Below are 20,865 nucleotides of genomic sequence, written 5' to 3' on the forward strand. Positions count from 1 at the left end.
GAGCCTTGTATTTTGTTTAGCATAGTCTAAAACAAATGAGTTGTTTTCTTTACTGAACTTGGAGGCTTGGAATTGCCATATTTTCATTAAAAGAATACAGAGAAAAAACCCTCTTTAAAATTCAGCCTTGATGTGGTTTCATAATATCCATTAACTGACTGTTAACAGAATTACAATCACTAATGTTTATGTTGTGTAATGAATGGTGTACAGAACTGGTGTCGTCATTGCTACCCTTCATAGAATCATAGAATATCAGGATTGGAAGGGACCTCAGGAGGTCATCTAGTTCAACACCCTGCTCAAAGCAGGACCAATCCCCAGATAGATTTTTACCCCAGTTCCCTAAATGGCCCCCTCAAGGATTCAAACCACTGAGCTATTCTCCCCCTCCCCCCGTTAGATTATCACTTGGTCTACTGGCTAAACTTCCTTTTTCAGAAACTAACTTCCAGAACTTAAATGTAGTAATTTCTAGAGCCTGGAAGAGAAGTTGCGGTTGCTAGTAGTTTGGTAACTTTGTTTTTAGTACAAAGGTCATTTTAAAGCCAGACAAATTTCAGGTCGGTGACCTACAACTTCATGGGGGTTACAAATGGCCACTAACTGCCTGTAGTTGGAGGGACCTTAATAGATTGCATTTCTGAGTGAGAGTGCAAGGAGTCCTCGGACTTGCAACACTCGACTTATGTCAGATGCCACTTATAACCTTTTTCAATTGACTGCCCATTTCACCCCTACGATGCTTGTTTTGCCCTTACGACGCTCGATTTGCATGAAGTTTGCTTCAATCACTTCATGGGTTATACTAGTATGAAGCTGGAAGGGGTTGCTTCTGATTGGTTTCAGGGCAGCAGGGTAGCTTGTAGCCAGATGGGTTTGCTGCATGTTTTTGATTGGCTGAGCCCGGGAGCCAATCAGAAAGCTTGAACAGTGATTGGCTGCAGCTCAGCATGTGTGCCATTCTCCCTGGCTTTCTGAGCTTGTGTTGCCGGCATTCTGAGCCGCTTATGTGAGTTTATATGTTCGTGTGAATGCTGATTACAAAATACAGTGTACAGTAAATACACTGATGTTGCAACATTCGTCATCTATAATTCACTTTAGTACAAAAATCTGGGTTATTGTGGTGAAAATAGTGTATCAAGCCTTGGTTCAGGAACCAATCCCCCCTTCATACCATTGATTCCTATGGGAAATGCAGTTTTGACTTAGAATGCAATTGTGTAAGTCCCCGAGGACTCCCTTACAGGAGTTGCAAGTCAACAGGGTGCATGTGACCAACCCTATCAATCTGTCTGTGGGGAAAAATACTTAAAATTCACTTGTATAAAAGGCTTTGTTAATACTTTTCTGTTTTCTAGTGGCTCTGTGTGCAATCGAAGCACTGGCATTTCAATCCAAACAATAAATGCTTGTGTTTTTTTTTTAAGTTTTAAAACAATATAAACCAACTCCCCAAAAACATAAGATCATCTCTCAGATATTTTTTATTTTGTTTATAAAACTGCTTTTCTACTAACTTAAATTTGATACCTAAACTGCCTGACAGTGTCCCTTTAGCAAGATTAAAAAACCATGGATGTCCTAACGTATGAGTGTGTACTTATTTCAACCAATTCTGCATGTTTTTAAAAGCAACCTCTCAAATGAATGATTTGACATTAGGTTAACAATAACCCAGTTGGTCCGTGTATGCTGCGATAGGGGTGACAATGTTAATTCAGTAGTGACTACTCTTTTACATTCTTTCAGTTTATAGACTGTTTACAATTTGCTTCTCATTTTTCAAATGTTTAGGATTATGCTGTTTTCTTCAAGTTCTATAAAAAAGGGGAATATGACTGGCTGACACTTATTCTGGTGCAGTTGTCATACAATAGACTTCAGTAATAATGTGAATTTGAGTATAAATCAAATACAATTATTTTAATAAAGGAATGGAACTTTTATAAGCAAAACATTTTGTCAAGTCTTCTGAAAATGACCTTACACTCAATATCTGAACAACTGTCATTGGCATCATGGGTGTTGGGGCTCTGAACTGACTTCTTAACTTGTCTTAGGTGCAAATGGAATTTAGGGAGAGTGGAATCTTGATGTTTGTAGTGTAATAAGTGAGGAAGATCTCAGAGCTGCAATTTTGAGAAACTCTTGCACTTTAAATGCCTTATTTCCTATGGAATTTAGTCTGTTTCTGAATGTTTTAAGGGTTTTCTATTGAATAGGGCCTGAAAGTCCGTTCTCGTTGGTTTCTGTTTGGCAAACTTACTTGCAATGGTCTGTTATTGGGTTGTGTGTGTTTGACTTTTGTATAGGACATGATACCTTATCGCTTATATTGGACTAAAAAATGGGAGGCTGAAGTGACTATATTGGCGTATCTGTGCTGTGAACCCTCTCTCCGTTTTTTCCAGTGGTTTTTCAACTTCTCAGCTTTTCTTTCTAGTTTTCCAAGGGCTCAGTGTTCTCTTGTCTATTACAAGGAGAGTGGGTCTCCATTACAAGTGAATTTTTACCAGAGCTGTCTCAAGATTTTTACATTCTTCCATTGTTGTAGGGTTCTACCAGCCTTATTTGGTTGTCTTTCGTTTATTAGTTCACAGCTGGAAATATTTTTTTTCCTATGCAAAGCGCTAGTAGGCTAGTGCAACTTTTCAGCCTTTTAGAACTAGTTGATTAAGGGGACATCGATCATGTACATTTTCAGAGGTGAGGTTGACTACCTATCGTTACACTAATGGAAAATGATTTTTCCCCATTTTTTTGCTTTGTTTACTTTGTACATTTGTTAGGACTTTGACTTGTCAATTCTTTACCTTGTATAGCCAACCCTTTATGAACCTTTCACTTAAAAACAGAAATAGTTTAAAAATTAGGAAAATAACTGTAAACACACACAAATTGGGAAGGGAGCAAAAGGGCAGATGTATTACTTTTTTTTAAATGACTAGACTTCAACTTGACGGGGCCTCTTCAACACCTTTTTTTAAACGCTGTTGGTGAAAAGGTGCTTGAGGGCTCAGTGAAACCCACTAGGTAGTGTTAAAAGGAAAGAACAATGATGCTCCTCCATTTTGGCAGTAATTGGGAGGCTAGCAACAAATGCTTAGTTATGGCAAAATAATCAGCTGTTTGACATGACAGTGATAACCAGAAATAACAGTTTAGAACTGTCAAGAGCTCCAGAATGACGGGGGATTTTAGGTATCGGGGGTAGCCGTGTTAGTCTGTATCTACAAAAACAACAAGGAGTCTGGTGGCACCTTAAAGACTAACAGATTTATTTGGGCATGAGCTTTCGTGAGTAAAAACCTCACTTCTTCGGATTCATCCAAATAAATCTGTTAGTCTTTAAGGTGCCACCAGACTCCTTGGGGGATTTTAGATTTTTCCCATTTCCAGTATTACTCTAAAGATGCTGATTAAATTCCAGCTTTCCTTTGAGGATCTGAGTGCTTGGCAGATATTAATAAATTAAGTTTTACAGCACCCCTGTGTATCACATAAGTTGTTAGCCATCTTTTACAGAAAGAAACAGGAGCACAGCGGTGAAGTGGCTTCACAAGGTCATGCAAGCCTGTGGCAGGAGGAGACATGGAACCGTGCTCCTGCTCCAAATCCTGTGCTCTGGCCACTTGATAAAACTTCCTCAGCATAAGTACTTTATTTTTGTGAAGATGTTTTATGATGGAATAACTTGGCTATTGTACTAAATTTATATACATTCTCTCACTTTTCTTGGAGTGGGCGAGAAGGAAGTTGTGGAAGAAATAGACTTCCATGGGACAATTTTGCTACATGTGGGAAAGCAGCTCTTTCTTTTCACAGTCCAGGATTTTGTACAGTACAAAGACTGAAGCCAAAATAAACAGGGAGCTTAAATAAACAGTCTGTAGTATTAAGCAGTGCCTGTATTTGATACAGTTCAGCATGGAAAAGATTTCTTTGAACTACTTTACTGTTTAAATGGAGAGAAGCAGTGGCAACTATTTTTTTACTAATGTCAAAGTTGAAATGCCAAAGCATTTCAAACAAAAGCCAATAGGGAAAGGATGGAAGGTTGACTAGGTCAGTCACTATTCTTGTTCAGTTTGTATGAGGAAATTTGCCATAAAACACTCAGTAGCTCTTGATTTGGGGAAATGTGGTATAGAAAGGGCTTATTTTTCTTTTGGCAGATACACATAACTTGTATTAACTGTAGTTGCACTTTAGTAATATATTTATATTGCACTATATACAGGAGTCACTTCTGTCCCCTCTGTAGTGGAACATGGCAGCTGTTTAACCATGCATTACAACACTACACAAAAGTTTGGAACAGGAGCTCAGGAAGAATACCATAACAAGTTGAAGAGGAAAGGGATTTTTAAGCAGGCTGTAACTGGCCAAAGCCATAGGTTAATACCCCTAGTGAAAAATGCTATGGAATCTCCATTGTCCACAAATGGCCAGGAGTTCTGATTTACTTCTCTTCTGAAAGTAATGCGATTTCATTTTAAAAAATAGACTAGCAAGAATAATTAGTCTAAAATTTTTATTTTGGAAAGGTTGGTGAAGAGTATTGTGAAAGATGCCTTGCTTTTCCAGTCATGTGTGGGAAATCCCTCACCACCTCCAAACTGTCTAGAACCTAGTTCACTAATGAACTGTGTGTAGTTTAAAATTCTCAGAGTACTTCAGACAGTTCTTAACTCTTCTCTCTTTTCTTCCTGGCCACAACTTGTTTGTTTCCCTCATGAGAGGTGATCACATCTCAAGCATCTAGTACAGGGATTCTCAAGCTGGGGGTCGGGATCCCTGAGGGTGTCACGAGGTTATTACATGGGGGGGGGGTGTCGCAAGCTGTCTGCTTCCACCCCAAACTCCACTTTGCCTCCAGCATTTATAATAGTGTTAAATATATAAAAAAGTATGTTTAATTTATACGGGGGGTTGCACTCAGAGTCACCAGGACAAAAGTTTGAGAGACACTGCACTAGTAAGTAGTTCAGGAAAGCTCTTCTCTCTTGGAGGGAGTACAGAAGTCTGACCTCAAGCTGCCTCAGGGAAATGGCTTTTGAAATATTAATCTAATGAAGTCTAACTGTATAGTTAACTGATATTACTGATTTTTGGATCTTAAACTGCTTAAAATCTTTAGGGGAAAAATAGCAACTCTATTCACTTTTTAACAGGGTTGGGAATTTTGGAATATTCAGTTTCCTTCTACCATATTTTTTCATTCCTTTTCCAATTTAACAAGATCTGATCATGCCAATAAAATACTGCTTCAGAAAAACCAGTGTTGCATCCAAGAGATTATCTAGGGAGTTTTGAGTATGAATGTCTTCATGGGAATCTTGGCAGAACTGAGAGCTCTGTAAACTAACTTTCAATACAGAGTAGACCTCCTGAACGTGTATATACAGTAGGCTGCATCATTTGAGCTTCTTGAGAGATAATTTTAGTAATTATAACCTTAACACATTGCACATTCATAACAATTTTTCTGAATTGCTATGTACACTTTACTGGTGTGAAAGTTTTTCTGCCTGGTTGGTTAAGAACTCTACCCTTGGTTTTAAAAGCAAAAATCACAAAGGGAAAGATCCTGTTTTGTTGGTACACGCTTTGAAAATGCAGTCCTTTCATATTTTGTCCCTATTCTATTTTTGAGCAGCAGAGCAATCTTGAAATCTGCTGGTGATTCTACCAACAGAACTATGCTAGAAGGTACATGGTTGTGCTTTGCAATATAGAGGTACTGGCCTTTAGAGGTGACTTAAATTCTGACTCAGTCTTTCTAAAACATTTCCCCCTTCATAAGCAAATCACTAAATGTCTGCTACACCTCTACCCCGATATAACGCTGTCCCCGGGAGCCAAAAAATCTTACCGCGTTATAGATGAAACCGCATTATATTAAACTTGCTTTGATCCGCCAGAGTACGCAGCCCCGCCCCCCCAGAGTGCTGCTTTACCACGTTCTAGCCGAATTCGTGTAATATCAGGTCGCGTTATATCGGGGTAGAGGTGTATTTTTGTAAGAAATGGGTTTTGGGAACTGTTGCATTAATGCAGAATGGATTTTTCCTAGAGTTGTATTATATCTTTTACAAGCAAAAAAAGTGTAGAATTTTTTTATTTTTATTTTCTACTTCTGTTTCTTGACTGAATTTGATAGCCCAGCATAATACTCTCAAGTGCTCTGGGAAATATTGTTTCAACTTGTTTTATACTCTCCTGGTATTGGCTTTTATTGCTGCTAGTCTGAGAGTTATAAGAACTATCTTGTCAATATAATCTGTCCGTTCCTAATACACAACCAGAAAGAGAGAGCAGAATAACCCTTGAATAGCCATGTTTAACAGAAGTTTCCAAAGCTCATGATATTACACTGTGGATGGGAGTGGTTTCACATGCTGTCACTAACAATAACTTACAAAGTGCTAGCAGACTGCTTGGGTGTTCTGAATGATCATACCATAGTTTAAGAATTGTTGAGTATGGCTTGATGCTGTGAGGTGCAAGGCCATTCAACTCCATTGGAGTGGTTGTGAGCACTTGGGGTTTGGCCTATTATTTTCTGGCAAATAAAACATTAAGGAGCTTAACTTTGCTTCCATAGTCCTTGGGAGTTTTGTCAGTGAGTTTAGAGGAAGACTGTGGGGAAGTGTCTTTCCCCCAGCTAGTCACCTCCAGACTTCTTTAGCCTTGAATTTTAGCAAGGCAAATTAAGAGTTCTTGATTGTCATTCTTCTAGGTGGGTTTATTCAGGATGGCCACCTCCAAAAAAAAAAAAAAAATGGAGTTCCACAAACCTTATTGGAATGGTTTTAATTAGTAAATATTATCAGGAGCTCTCTTATGGTGAGGTTTATTTCTCATCCATGGTAAAGATGACAGAAATACTCAGAATGTGATGAACAAAACAATTAAATATAAATTAAACTGTAGCAATAGGGCCTCCCTGCATTAAATAAAAAGCAATTACATCATGATAAAGTAGTAGTTGTCCAAAGGTAAAACAGTGACGTGTTCCAGAATTGTTACCTTTTTCTACAAGCTACTGAATCCTTTCAATTCAGGTATTTCCTGCCTTCAGTAAAAACTGTATAGGTGAATAGAAATTAAGTCTAGTCACTGTTTAACCCAAAATCCCAGCTGAGATGAAGATAATACTTGTTGTTGTAAGGCCAATGGCTCTAATTTTTGAACTCTTACTCTCAGAAACAAAGTTCTTATGTTATCAGAATGTAACTTGTAAGCATACTGGTGGGCTGCTTCTGCGATGCATGCAGCTTATTCTGGAAATTGTCATTCCTGTCTAATAATTTTACATTTAAAATGGTACAGTAAAGTTTTCCATTATTAACCTAGTTTCAAATTCCAGTGGGCTGAAATACTGACACTTTCTGGGGAAAAAACAAAAAAGAAAATCTCTCAAACTTCTACATATTTTTTAGCGGGTCGGGAGGTACTGGTGTTACCACATTGTATGTGACCAATTAGCTATTTTCTTATTGATGTTTAGGATGGTAATTTGAATTAATAGTAGGCAACTGGCTATTTTATTAAGGTGTCGTATATTGTGAAGATATAGAATGCTAAACAGGTGTGAAATATTGTGGCCAAAGTTTTTCCAAACTTGAGCACCTAACCACATACCCTGATTTTTCATAGGCACGGAGGATCCGTAGCTGTCATTGACTTCATTGGGAATGGTGGGTGCTTGGTGTCTGGGTGCCAAGACTACTTGCACCTGGTGGTCTCTTGGAGTGTATCCCCCATAGGTTTCAGGCCTCTGGACCAGGGGTTCTTAACCTTTTTCTTTCTGAGTCTCCCCTCCCCCAACATGCTATAAAAACTCCATAGCTAGACCACCTGCGCCACAACTGTTTTTCTGCATATAAAAGCCAGGGCTGGTGTTAGGGGACAGCAAGCAGGGCAATTGCCTGGGGCCCTATCCCACAGAGGACTCAGCCAAGCTAAGTTGCTCAGCCTCGGGTGGTGGGGTCCCGGGCTTCAGCCCTGCTTGGCAGGGCTTTGGCTGTCTGTCCTGGGCTGCAGTGACCCTGTGGCCATGCTTGGCGCCCCCACTAAAACCTGCTTGCGGCCCCCCAGGAGGCCCCAGACCTCTGGTTGAGAACTACTGCTTTATACATCACCTGACTCTTGTGATTCTCCTATTCTCCAACCACCCTTGAACTGCAGTCCCCTGGTATTAACCATGATTACTGCAGCAGGCACTGAAGATCTGCTCCCTCCAGGAGTAATGACAGTGGCATCCAGTGACCCAACTGTTTTCTTACAGCATTTATTTCGAACAAAAACGTTAGACAGACTGTAAACAATAAACCAGTCTCTCTGCATGCCTGCTTTTTCCTAAGGCTTCCCATTCTTTGGATGTGGGGGAGGAGACAGCTCTTTGAGACGTCTACACAGCTTCTCTATCCACCTGTCCCCCGACAATTGACCTCTCCTCTCCCGAAAAGGACTTTTTAACTGTTAAGTGTTCGTCATCATTGGGTTTCTAGCTTGGCAAAAGAAGGCTTGCATCTTCACGGGAGACACCATGTAGGATCTGCAGAGCTGATAGTTTCCCATATTGTCTTGTAATTGTTCTCAAGTTTCTGCTCGGAGGTTGGTTATCTGGATCCCTGTTTTGTTTTTCTTACAGCTCTCTAATAAGCTAGATCAATACATTCGTCCAGAAAATATTGTTGTATATTGGGTTATAATTTCTCCTCACTGACCAGGTCACCTATAGTGTACATAAAATTCTTACATCTCCATATCCGATTACATAGCAATTCCACATCCATCACACTTGGCACTTGTGAAAATCCGGCTGTTTAGTAAGTGCCTAATCTCAGGCGTTATTTTAGTTTACTTGCATAATCTTTAGCATGTGCTAAAGTCAAATCCCATTTATTTTGAAAAATGTTTCTGTAAGGAATTGAACTTCTTGCAGTTCTCCTTCTGAAAGACACCCCTAACCTGTACTTACTATGTGCACCTTTTTTTGTTGGAAGACTGTCTCCTGTTTTTTCTTAGTGCCTTAGCTTTTTTGGTTGCAAGTAATGTCTACTCTAAGTCCCTGGATTTTAACTATGGTGTACAGTGAGTTGATTTCATTACCAAAGGTGCCTTTCACAATATTTGTCTGCTGGTGCTAAAAAGAGGTTCAGAATATCACATCTCATGTCTCAGAGGCATCTGTTCTCTTGAGTGTTAAAGGCTTATTTTTGTACATACAGTGTAAGTAAAAACACAGTATGGCTCTGCAGGGAGGTGAAAATTCTCTCAAGAACAAGAGCCTTTAGTGAAGTGAAGTTACACCAGCACTGAAATTGAAATTAAAACAGTTTTCACTGTGCTTAAAGGGAAGGTTTATGTAACTTAAAACCATTCTGTAAACAAATCATCGTAATATTGCATTCAAATATGAATTAATTTCTTTTTGAAACCCTTTTATCAAACAGGAATACTACGGAGCTTAGAAGGCTGCATTGTTAATTTGCCTCCGTTGGGCCTCCTCCATATCAGGCAGACGGGGGTTGGAAGGAATCGGCCACTTACCCCACAGTAAATTTGAGGCTACTTCACAGCTAATTCTTCCCTTCGCCCATTTTGTTCAATCCACTTTACACTCTTCAAAGTGGTAGAAACTGTTCAACATCTCAAACAAGTTGTGGCAATAGAACCAACCTCAAAGAAAAATGTCAATAAGTTTACTCCATATCTTGGTTTCAGAATGTTCTGATGGCATCTGGACAACTTTAGACCTAAAGAGCTCTTTTTTAAAAAGTTAGGTTTCATCTTGAATTTTTTCTAAAGTCCTTGCGTTCTCTAGTTCCCAACAAGATTATCTCTTCAGTTGACTGTAGGGATGCATTCATTTCTCCTACTGTTGAGATCATGACCAATACATACTCTTCTCCCCTTTGCTTGTACAAGCCTCCCAAGTTGCAGCTTCTCCAAAAAATAAAATGTAGGCACTTAAGCCCCAATTCCTTATTATGCTGAGATCCACAGTTCCATTAGAATGGTTACTTCAGCCACCACTGGCGGCGCAACAGGGCTAAGGTGGCTTCCTGCCCACTCACTCCACTTCCGGAAGTGGCCAGCATGTCCCTGCGGTCCTTGGAGTGTGAGTGTGTGTGTGTGTGTGTGTGTGTATCTCCGTATGCTGCCCCCACCCTGAGTGCCCACTCTGCCAACTGTGGCTAATGGGAGCTGCAGGGGTGGTGCCTGCGGGCAGTGGTGCACAGACACCCCTCTGGCCCCCCCGCCTAGGAGCTGCTGCCAGAGGGGGGTGCGGGTGGCTTTTGGGAGCTGCCTGAGGTAAGCACTGCACCACTCTCCCGCACCCCAACCCCCTTCCCCAGCCCGCACCCTAACTGCCTCTCAACCACCATCCCTCGCACTGTCTCCCAACCCCCTGCCCCAGCCCAGAGCCTGCACCCAAGCGCCCTCCCAGAGTCTGTCCCCTGCACCCCCTCCTGCACCCCAACCCCCTGCCACAGCCCAGGCCCTGCACCCAAACTCCCTCCCAGAGCCTTAGGCAGTGGGGTGTGGAGGTGGGGGGGGGGCAGGATACTTGGACCCATTCTGGGCACCACCAGAATTATACAAACCTGCTGCCTCTGCCCTGTGTGTTAGTTGTCTCCCCAGCAGCCTACTGCAGGGCTTTTTCTGAGGGAAAGTTTTATTTCAAATTTCTGATAACCGTTGGGGCTCAGTGTCTCTAATTCCCAGGGGTGTTCCAGGACTGTGTTTTTCCTTTTGGGGAGATTGCCCTCTCAGCTTTGTTTCTCCTTTTGAGGCATTTGAAGCAGCTGCTGTCCGTACAAGCTTCAAGGAAAGAGGTAGGCCAAGAGCCAGAGGTTGTCTCTGGCTTCACCCCCTTATCAAGTGTTTCATTGGAGCTGTGCCGACACCAGGCAGGCAGGGTTGGAAAAACTGCCTCAAGGGGTAAGCAGCTTCATGAGATGAGTGACAATGGAAGGGGGGCAGCATGCCAGATGGAGGATTGTGCCTAAGTCCCTAGAGCCCAAATTAGCAGCCACACTTTGGACTGCAGAGCTCAGGTGCCTCCTTCCCTATGCATGATCTTGGAACCTCATTCTGCTCCTTACTGAACTATCCAGGTGGAATCTTTGTGCTATCAAAGTAGACTTCCTGATAGTGATCTCCAGTCAGACAAGCTTTGAAATTAGGAGCTTTCTGAAATGAGACAACTGTTGTGCTTTTAATTAAGACAAGCAGATCTCCCAGCTATCACAGCATTCATTCGCAACGTAAATTCAAGAAATATTCTTCCTTCTGATAAGCATCAAAGTCCACACCTTAGGGCCACTGACCATCTAAGGGAAGAGAAGTACATTCTCCTGTACTGGGATCTGCTAGGTGTCTGTCAGTAAATAAATTTACCAAGAATCTGTCAGTCATCTAGTCTTCAGCCAAAGCCATATTTTTGGTAGAAGTCTTCTCCATGCCTTAGTACCCAGATGAAAACAGAGGATATATAAAATACCTCCTTTAGATGCCTGTATTTAAGGATAAACCTGCTTCCCACCTTGGAGGCACAGGGTGTGAAGATCCCATTTTTATTGATCTGTGGACCATAGAATAATGAAGAATAGGAACACTCCAAGTAATAAGGTTCTTGCCTAGGAGATACCGATCATCCCAAATAGAGATGAGAACTGATGTCCAGACACTTGGGTTTGTTTCAGTAGTGGGAATTTCACATGGTCTACATTAGGAAAAATCATACTCTTTCCTCAAAGTATATTGAATACAATCTGTAATTTAGGAAAATAGAATGGAATTATCTTGGCTATGGAATCTGTCTCAACTGGAGGGAGCTTCAGTGGCAGGGTGGTCCTCTGCTGCCGGTGAGTGAGAGGTCTGGTTGTGCCCCAAGTTGCAAGCAGGCTGAAGTACCCATTGTACTGGATCTATGGTGCATATTTAAGTACACGTTTATATTTCATCTGCTGTAGCATGACAGATCCATGTGCTGCGTCCCACGCATACAAACTGCTTAACTTGAGCTGTATGTACCAGATATAACTAGAAGGACCGGACTCTTGTCCTTTCTACAAGTTTTGGGATCATCCAGTTATACTTCAAACTAGATTTAAACGTGATTAGGGGAAAAGTCTTGAAATACATGTGTGAATCATACTACATAACTTATATGGCAAACTCGAATGCATTTTTTAATACCAGCAGTGGACAAATTCACTTTTAGTAAGGGAACTGTACTGCTGGGCCTGTTTAAACATTCCATACTTAAATACACCATGTTCCTTTTTATCCGTGGTGCTGCACGCTTGGCTCATTTTAATACACTTTGTTTACATTAGCTCCGTGTGTGCATTGTCTGAAGCTCCGCTTTAGATTTGACTCTTTCATTCTGAAATCTCTTCACGCCAGTGCATTCCCAATACTGACTTTGCTCCACTTGTTGGAGCGCATTCCATTTCCCTAGATTCTTGATTGTGACACAACTCCTCCTTCCACACATCAGGTCTGACAAGCCTCTTGTTGAAAGATACAACTCCCTTCGTTGCCTGTTCATGTTTTCCATTTTCTGTGTAGCTTCTGAAACTTCTTGCGAGAGTCTTGAGGCATTTTGACTCACCGAGTAATGTGACTGCAGTGGTACTGCTCATATGCTTAGTTAGGCACCTGCTTAAGTGTCTTACTGGATTGGAGTCATAATGAGTAGATCCACTATAGTTTCTAAAACAACCCCTTCCCCCCCCCCCCCCCAAAAAAAAAAAAAAACAGAATACATTTAGATTTTTATAGTAAATGCTTGGCAAACAGTATTGGCAGTTGCTATGAGATACTGTTTACAGATAACTCTGCTACCCATTTGAAGCTCCATTTAAGAGGATAAAATTGCTTGTGCAGTAACCCTTGGCTACTAATTTTTTTGTAGCATCTTTTAAAGTGATATTCTGAGAGTACTTCATAACAATTTGGGAAACTCCTTAATAGCTCGTCAGATTTTTTTTTTTTGTGAGAAACTGAGTTGCTGTTATTCAAAGTAAACTACTTTCCAGAATAGAAAATGAGAAGAAACAGTAGTGGGATTTAGTGAAATAACTTCCTGCATTTAGATTCCTCCCAACCAATAAATTCACTTCCTACCACATACTGTTAATGTTGAATATATTTCTAATTAGCAGTATTTAAGATCCACTTCAAACTTCATATATACATTTTCATAAACTGATAAATGTACAGAATGGAAGCTCTAAATTCCAAGTGTATGAAATGTCAAAAGGATGAAGATTAAAGCCAAAACTAGCATGTGTCTACCTTTGACCATAGTAACCTCACTTATGACAACATCCACCGAGAATTCATAACTTTTTTATTGATATTGCAATTGAAGTTTGATCTTAACTGGCTGAAGAGTGGTGTTTTGTTTTTTAAATAAACTGTTTTTACAAAATCTTATGAAGGGTTAAATTTTCAAAGCTGTCCTCCATACATTCCTTTTTCATCTGGACTCTTTAGTCCTGTTACTAGATCTATATCTGGATATTGTTAGTAAGACTAATCCTAATTAAGCTCTATCTGTGATGGGTTGAAGCTTAAAAGTATTGTTCCAATTTGGTTCTTCCAGCAAGATTCAGAGCAATGAAACAAATTCTGGAAACTGCTGCCCAGAAGTTCAGGAATCTGATTTAGTGACCTACTTTTTGTTGTACACGTAGCATAGTTTAAGATGCTTGGTGATCATGTAACTGTTGCATCGAGATTGTTCTAAATGATGCTTTTTAACCTTTTCATTTTTCAGTGGTGTAACAGTATATTTAATGATCCTTTAATTACTATCAGACTTTCTGAGGGGAAAATAGTGATTTTTAGTTTGTCTTCACAAGTGATTTTTCATGGTTAGACTTGGCAGAAGCACATGTTCTATGGGTAGCAAGCCCAGTCCTTGGGTGTAGTATGAGGATCTTGGTAAAGCAAAACTCTTATCTGTTCAGTGGCTGAAGATCTCTTGTTCTGATACGTGTTAATTATTGCCACATCAGACTGTAAATTTAATTGTTGTCTCTTATAGATTGGAGATGTCTTACACTGGGCTCCTCTCAAGCTAATTTGAAGTTCTAATTACTGTTGTCTCTTAACCAATTTCTAACAGAATTCTAACGAAATTATAACATCACAAGAGTGAAGAGACTGAAAGCTCAACAGAAGAAAGGAGGCATATTTAAATCTTTGTTACTGTTTTTTCTTAACGTCTAAATTTTGCTGCTTAATGAACCTTTGGGTGAAAAGACATCTTGACAATTCAGGTTTCAGACAATTCAGTGTTCCATCCCCTCAAGTAAGGTGTGAGAGCTCCCACTGTGCTTGTGAGATTTGCCCCCGCCCCAGGAATGTCTCCAGTGGAACCCTGGGAAGGCCAGACTTCATGTTCCTGATATTTCTAAGGTTAAAAAAAAAAAAAGCGCAATCTTCCAGGCTGCCTTTATACATGAGGGTTGAGGAAAGGGGTGGGGGTGGCGGGAAGGGCAGATTTAAAAAAAAAAAAAGTCCTTTTGGCAAGTTGCATTTAAAACTTGAGGTCAATTCCAAACCTGTCCATTAACCGAAATTAGGATTCCTCTCTCCTTCTGAAGTCCTGCCTCCAGAGTCCTAGCAGTATAGCAGTCCTGAGTGCCTCTTGCAGGAAGTTCCTACATCTCTCAAACTACTGTGTGATGGGGAAATAAAGTGACAACAGGTTTCCTGTAATGCAGTTCACAGTTAAGGGATTCAGTTTTGTTCAATTGCGAATCTAAACTCAAATGAATTCTCCATCCAAGGATCATGTAAAGAAATGCGGTTCAGGCTTTCCAATAGAGTCTTTTTTAACCTGGATTAGAAGAGATCATTGTATCTGGGCGTGTGTGAGAGAATAGACTCGACCTGAGCTAGCTTGAGAGTTCTTTGTGAAGTGATATCCTGATGACAGGGGAGTCGGTTTCTTGGGGGTTTGATGCACACTATTGTCAGGTTAGGGACGGTGTGGGTGTGCGCGCTCACAGTACAAAACCCTAACTTGCTCCACAGGAGTTGTAAATCTTACCCCCTAAATTGACTGTGTGACCATCTCGTGTGACTCAAGTGGGCTGGTATTAGTGGTGATCTTTTTAAAAATCACAGGGCTACAAAAGCTGGCACCTGTTTTGTTTTGAACCTGTTAGTGCTGAAATTCTCCAAGTTAGAGCCATAGTTCTGGAAGCTTAAAATCTTTTAACTGCCTTTAACTCCGTATTGGCACTCTGACCAAAACGTCAGTTTGAACTTTTTAATAGGAACAGAAATGAAATAGCACATCTAATTTAAGGTGCTACATTGCTGAGGAGATGGAATCCTCGCTATGCCAATACAGTTTGAGTATGTGGTTGCGGGGCAAGGAAAACAGTATAGGTTTCTAAACTATTAATTTATGGTGGATTAACACTACGCAATCCAAGTGAACTTTTTGTTCTTGTGTCTTTTTATTATGTGTTCGTAAAGCACCTAGCAAAACGGGGTCTTGGTCATGTCAGAGGGTTGCAGGTGCTACTACCCCTGGCTTGCAAGAAGGCAGCATTTTAATAATATAAGTAATAGACGGGTGGTAAATTTCACTTTTAAAAGCATAGGTGAGTTGACAGTATTCCAGACAATATGCCCTTCTGGATGGATGGTGTCTCTATGCAGTCAGACTTTGGAATGTCTTGAGATAGACATCTTTCATCTCTATTTAGCCTATGCCCTTTTCAGAACTATAGATGCTAACTTAATTAACTGGTGACTAGTGAACTTGAATTTTCTTCACCCACCATTTGACGTTCCTGTAGTACGTTCCTTACAGATATTACCAGTGGGATTTGTATGCTGTGCTACTAGAACTCTTAATGAACTTTGGGACTCTGAGATGTGGATCTCTCATGATTCCTTGGTAACTAGCCTTTGAATGTTTTTGCTGCATGTAGTTTCACTCTGCAGAAAGACTGGGGTGAGGTGTTTGAAACAAAACAATAAATAGTAGATAATCAAAACTACTCTCTTCAGGACTTCAGTGGGGCACAGGGGTCTGCTTGTGCTGAGTATATCATAGGATTGGCGCATAAGTCATGAGATTTACACAAATAGAATTACTTGCCTTATGTTTTTTTGGGCCTTTAGGGTACACTTGGGTCATGTTTTCCACTCTCTCCCTGTAAGAGTAAGGGCTAGTTCGTTCCTTAGCTATGGCTGGGAAGCACCTAATGGAAAAGGCTATGAGGCAGCAATCGGACCCAGACTCGGGCCCTCCCCTGTACATTTGTCTGACTCAGCAAAGACAATGCCTCCTGCCACAAGGTCCAAATCAGGAGCGGAGTCTACTCTTGGCCGGGTTTTGTTGGGAGAGCAGGGAGCATTCTCATACGCATGAGGCTAAGTCTTCCTCCAAATCCACTTCAAGCAGGTCTGATGCAGCCCTGCCTAAACAAGCCCTAGCTCAGCTCAAGAGAATTTAGGATGTCCTAAGTCTGAGGCACGATACAAAAGCCCACAGTCTAGTGTTCCATTGACAATCACAATCTTTTGATGCCTGTGCCTGTGGTACTTCCCAAGCACAAACCTGGGATCCGCTGGCACCAACGAAGATTGATTGATTGAGAACACTGATCATCCGCAGTTCTATCTTTGCCACAGCTGCTAAAAACACAGATTGTCTCTATTGCAGCTCCTGCGGTTCAGGCAGACAGGATTCTTCTCATGCTGGGAAGAACAGAGACCTACACTCCTCCTGAGGTCCTCTTCGCTCTTCCAGACCTGGAGTCTCCCACTCCTTTGGGTCCCTCTCTTTTGAGAGAGGTGGTTATTCCACCAGGGAGCCGTCCTTTGGAAGGAGTTTGTCTCCCATTCCATCTTCGGGTTGTGATTTTCTTCCAGTGGCACCCTCGGTAGCAGCATTGTAACTGGAGGTTCTTCGAGATTTGTTGTCTAATCCATCTATTCCACTGTCCGCCCTCCTTCCCCCCTGTGTCAGATCTTCTCTGATTCATGGTGGAGAAAGAACTGGAGAGGCAGTCAGTCTGATCTGCCATTTATCTCCTTGGTCAGAGGCCTGAGGTGAGCCAGGGCACAAGTGTGGACCAACGGATACCGCTTTCAAAATTCTCCAGCTCTGGGCATGTTGAGCACATGTGTACCCACAGTGGCATCAGATAGTGACCACACATCTCAAAGAACTTCCAGTTACTATAAGATAAGTACATTTCTCTTTTTGATGACAGTTCACACCCCAGAGCTCTTTTGTACTGAGACTGCTACTTTGAATGACATTCGAAAGGTTTTCTGTGCAACCATAATGCCTAGAAACTTCAAAAAAATGAATGCTTATGTTCTGCAGAAACTGAATCTGGCCTGCAGACTAGCAGTTTGAAACCTCTAGTCTAGAGCTTTTGTATTTGAAAACTTACTACTGTACATCCCTGATAACTGAGATGTGGCGCAGGAGCAGTGAGAGTAGCAGTTAACAAATTGGAAACGGAGAGACAGGCTGTGTCTCCTGGGGAACAAGGGAGTGATGGGGTGTAAAGTTCACTGTTTAAATAAGTGAAATTTGGAGATTATCAGAGTGGCAGGATTATCGCTGATTTTGGAGGTTGTGAAATAGAACATGGATCAAATTTGAAGTTGGAGCTGTGGGTTATTCATAATTCTGAATAGCTTGATCAAGTCTTCAACTCTTTCTTAAAATTCTGTACACCTTCTCAGAGTACAACCCTGCTTCATTTTAGTCTAATGTTGGCTAATAACTTGTGTTAACTGTGGGGAACTGGGAGAGAGGTGACACCCGTGAGCCTCGGTGGGAAGGATCATATTTCCTGAGTGGAATGGATGAATTAAGAAAAATGTATCTTATTTCTCATTCTAGGTAAATGCTTAGTAGGGCTTCTTGGACATCTTTCAAAAATAAAATTACACTTGAGACAATCTGCTCCCTAGCTCAGATCCTAGATGGTGTGAGAAATCTGTGCTTATGTCTAAGTCTTTAGTAGATGATTTAGTCCCTAAACTTATAAGACCTCCAATTAGGGACAAAGTGGGTGAGGTAATATCTTTTATTGGCCCCAACCACCTGGTCTCTCTAGTATCCTGGGACCGACATGGCTCCAACTACACTGCGTACAAACTCTCCAGTGTCTGACTTGGCCCTCACTCTTAAGAAAAACTGTACTACTATAGAAAAGACCATAACCATGATTTAGTACAGCTTTGGTTTAATGGTGATCTTATTAGAGAGAGCACAAAATAGCTACCTCACTATTATTGTAATGCAGAATGTGGCTTGGAGACACCTGTCTTATGGATCAAGGTCTACTGCTGTGGGAAGTAGCTAATAGTCTTTGTGGAAAGAGTGAAACCTTGATAAACTTTCAATCCATTTATCATTGCCTGTAGTTCCTATTTTGAGGCATCTGAAACAATAATGAAACGGAGCAAATAACACTATGTAGTGTGTTAGGTCTACTGTTTGGCATTGCCATAGACTTGGTAATGAAGAAGGATGTTAGCAATGTGAGTAGATTGCAAATGCCTAGAAGGTCTAGACTTTGCCAATGAGGTTGAACTACAGAGCGTCACTGCCCTAAAGCTTCCAAGACAGATAACATGGCAAAAACAGTAGGCCAGGCATGGCTCAAAATTAGGTGCACCAAAACAAACATCCTCAAAACGTAGATATCAAGCATCATCATCATCATCACAGTAGAAGAGCAAAAACAAAAGTAAAGTAGAACAGTTCCTGGGCAGCATCATACTAACCAATGGAGACCTTAAGAAGGAAGCAACATTTAGACAGGAAAGGCGTCCACAGCAGTTACTTAACTCAACATGTGGAAATCCGAGATACTAGAAAAAAACTGAGAAATCAAAGATGTCAGAACAAAACTGAGCATTTTCAATTCAAACGTAATCTCAGTGCTAACATACGACTGCGAGAGCTGGAGATCTACCAAAGCGTTGGACCAAAACTAGACTCCTTCAGAAATCAGTGCCTATGAAAGATCCTGGCCATTGGATGGAAAGACTTCATCACCATCGAAGCGATCAAAGAAATCGCCAACCTCTGGGTATAGGAAGGGAAGAACAGTAGATAAACTTTCGAGGGTAGGGGAAAGTACAGTGTAAAATAAAGCTAAAGCTTGTCACCTAATTCATGAGACTCCTTCCCCTGGGATCTTTCATAAATCATCTTTTACTTCTGCAGTGGTGTGAAAGCGAATGTTGCTTTTTGGATAGGTACATTTGTAATCACCAAACTTATTTTATAAATTTGTCATGATTTGCATACAGTACGTCTGGACTTCATGTGATTGCTTTTTAAGTAATTTTCCAGATTTAAGTGCAGATTTTAAATCTATAATTAGATACAAAAATGCAATGTTCTTATGCAATGCAGTGAGTGTTCTTTAAAATGCCTTCAAATTCAATGTCTCCTTAATTAGTCATATGGATTTATGGACATACACTGTACAGTACATGCTGACACCAGGAACAAGAGCTGGCCAGTCTGTCTATGAACAGTGTGCTGTGGTATGCAATGTCGTGGTACTTAAAGAATTTAGTGAACCCTGTATGAAGTGCATGAAAGACATTTATCATTTCACTATGAAGGTATATTATGTCTGCAGAGTATTCAGTACAATGCAGAAAGTGAGTGCTTTCCAGACTTCAAGGCCACTGTTTTTCTTTAGTGATAGTGGGTACCTGACTTGGTTACATTGTTGGAAGTTGTTAATGACTTAAATGATAATGGATGTGCAGGGAAACACCCAGTGGGTTTCATCTTGCTCTAAGCTTGTTTGTCTATCTATAGACTTTTTTTCTAGATCAGAGGTTTTCTTTGCTAAGTCACAATAATTTGATGTCAGTTGGAAAGATACCTTATGGAATTCAATAGGGAAACTTTGCTTACTAGACTCGGAAGCCATTGACTCTTTCGCAGCGAGGCACACCCTCTTATGTATGCATATTTCTGGGGCAATTAATCATTGAAGTCTGTGAAATGTTGGGATGTCCCAGATACATGGAAGTAGCACAGAAAGCGTTCCCCTATTGCGTGCACCCAATCACATCAGACAAGTTAAAGCAATTCAGAGAGAAAACCTAATGGAATTCATTCCTTTGAAATGGCCATAGTCGAGGTATATGTAACTACACCTCTACCTCGATATAATGCTGTCCTCAGGAGCCAAAAAATCTTACCACATTATAGGTGAAACTGCATTATATCGAACTTGCTTTGATCTGCCAGTCTTGCCCCTGCCCCCCGGAGCACTGCTTTACCGCGTTATATCCGAATTTGTGTTCTATCGGGATAGAGGTGTACTTGCTTTTCATCACTTGGGAAGGCTGATACTGAAATCAGTCTCCACACCGAAATGTGTTCATTAATCAGACATGCTTGCTACCCTATCAGTACAGCATGATTGCTGGGCTATTGGCAAGTATATATTGCATTAAAATGCACTGAAATGTTTTGGGGTTTAGGAAGTGAAAAGAACCTACACAGATTACACAAGCTTTCCAAACCAATTCGTAGTTATATACATTAATATTTTTTTTCAATCTTAGTATCTTTTAAGTAATGACTTCAAACTGATTTTTCTTTAGCCTCCAGTGCCATCAAAGGTTAAAGTATCAGGGAATGCAAACCATATTTTTTTTTTTTTTATTACAGTGCATCCATAATCTAAATAAAACTTAATTATTGAATTTAATGTCTATTATAAGGAACTTTTTATAGGGTCGTGATTGAACAAACAATAGTGCAATTTCCTGAAATGAAAGCACATTAGTGTCACAGGAAAAATTTGT

At 40.7% G+C, this 20,865-nt stretch overlaps 1 protein-coding gene across 1 annotated transcript in view; it reads left to right on the plus strand.

The window, feature by feature from the left end:
• ELL (elongation factor for RNA polymerase II) overlaps positions 1-20,865 on the plus strand; it is an 88,629-nt gene that overhangs the window by 15,974 nt on the left and 51,790 nt on the right. The gene's annotated exons all lie outside the window — the stretch shown is intronic.

This window comes from Malaclemys terrapin, chromosome 24 (assembly GCF_027887155.1).
Source record: "Malaclemys terrapin pileata isolate rMalTer1 chromosome 24, rMalTer1.hap1, whole genome shotgun sequence".
NCBI classification, from domain to species: domain Eukaryota; kingdom Metazoa; phylum Chordata; order Testudines; family Emydidae; genus Malaclemys; species Malaclemys terrapin.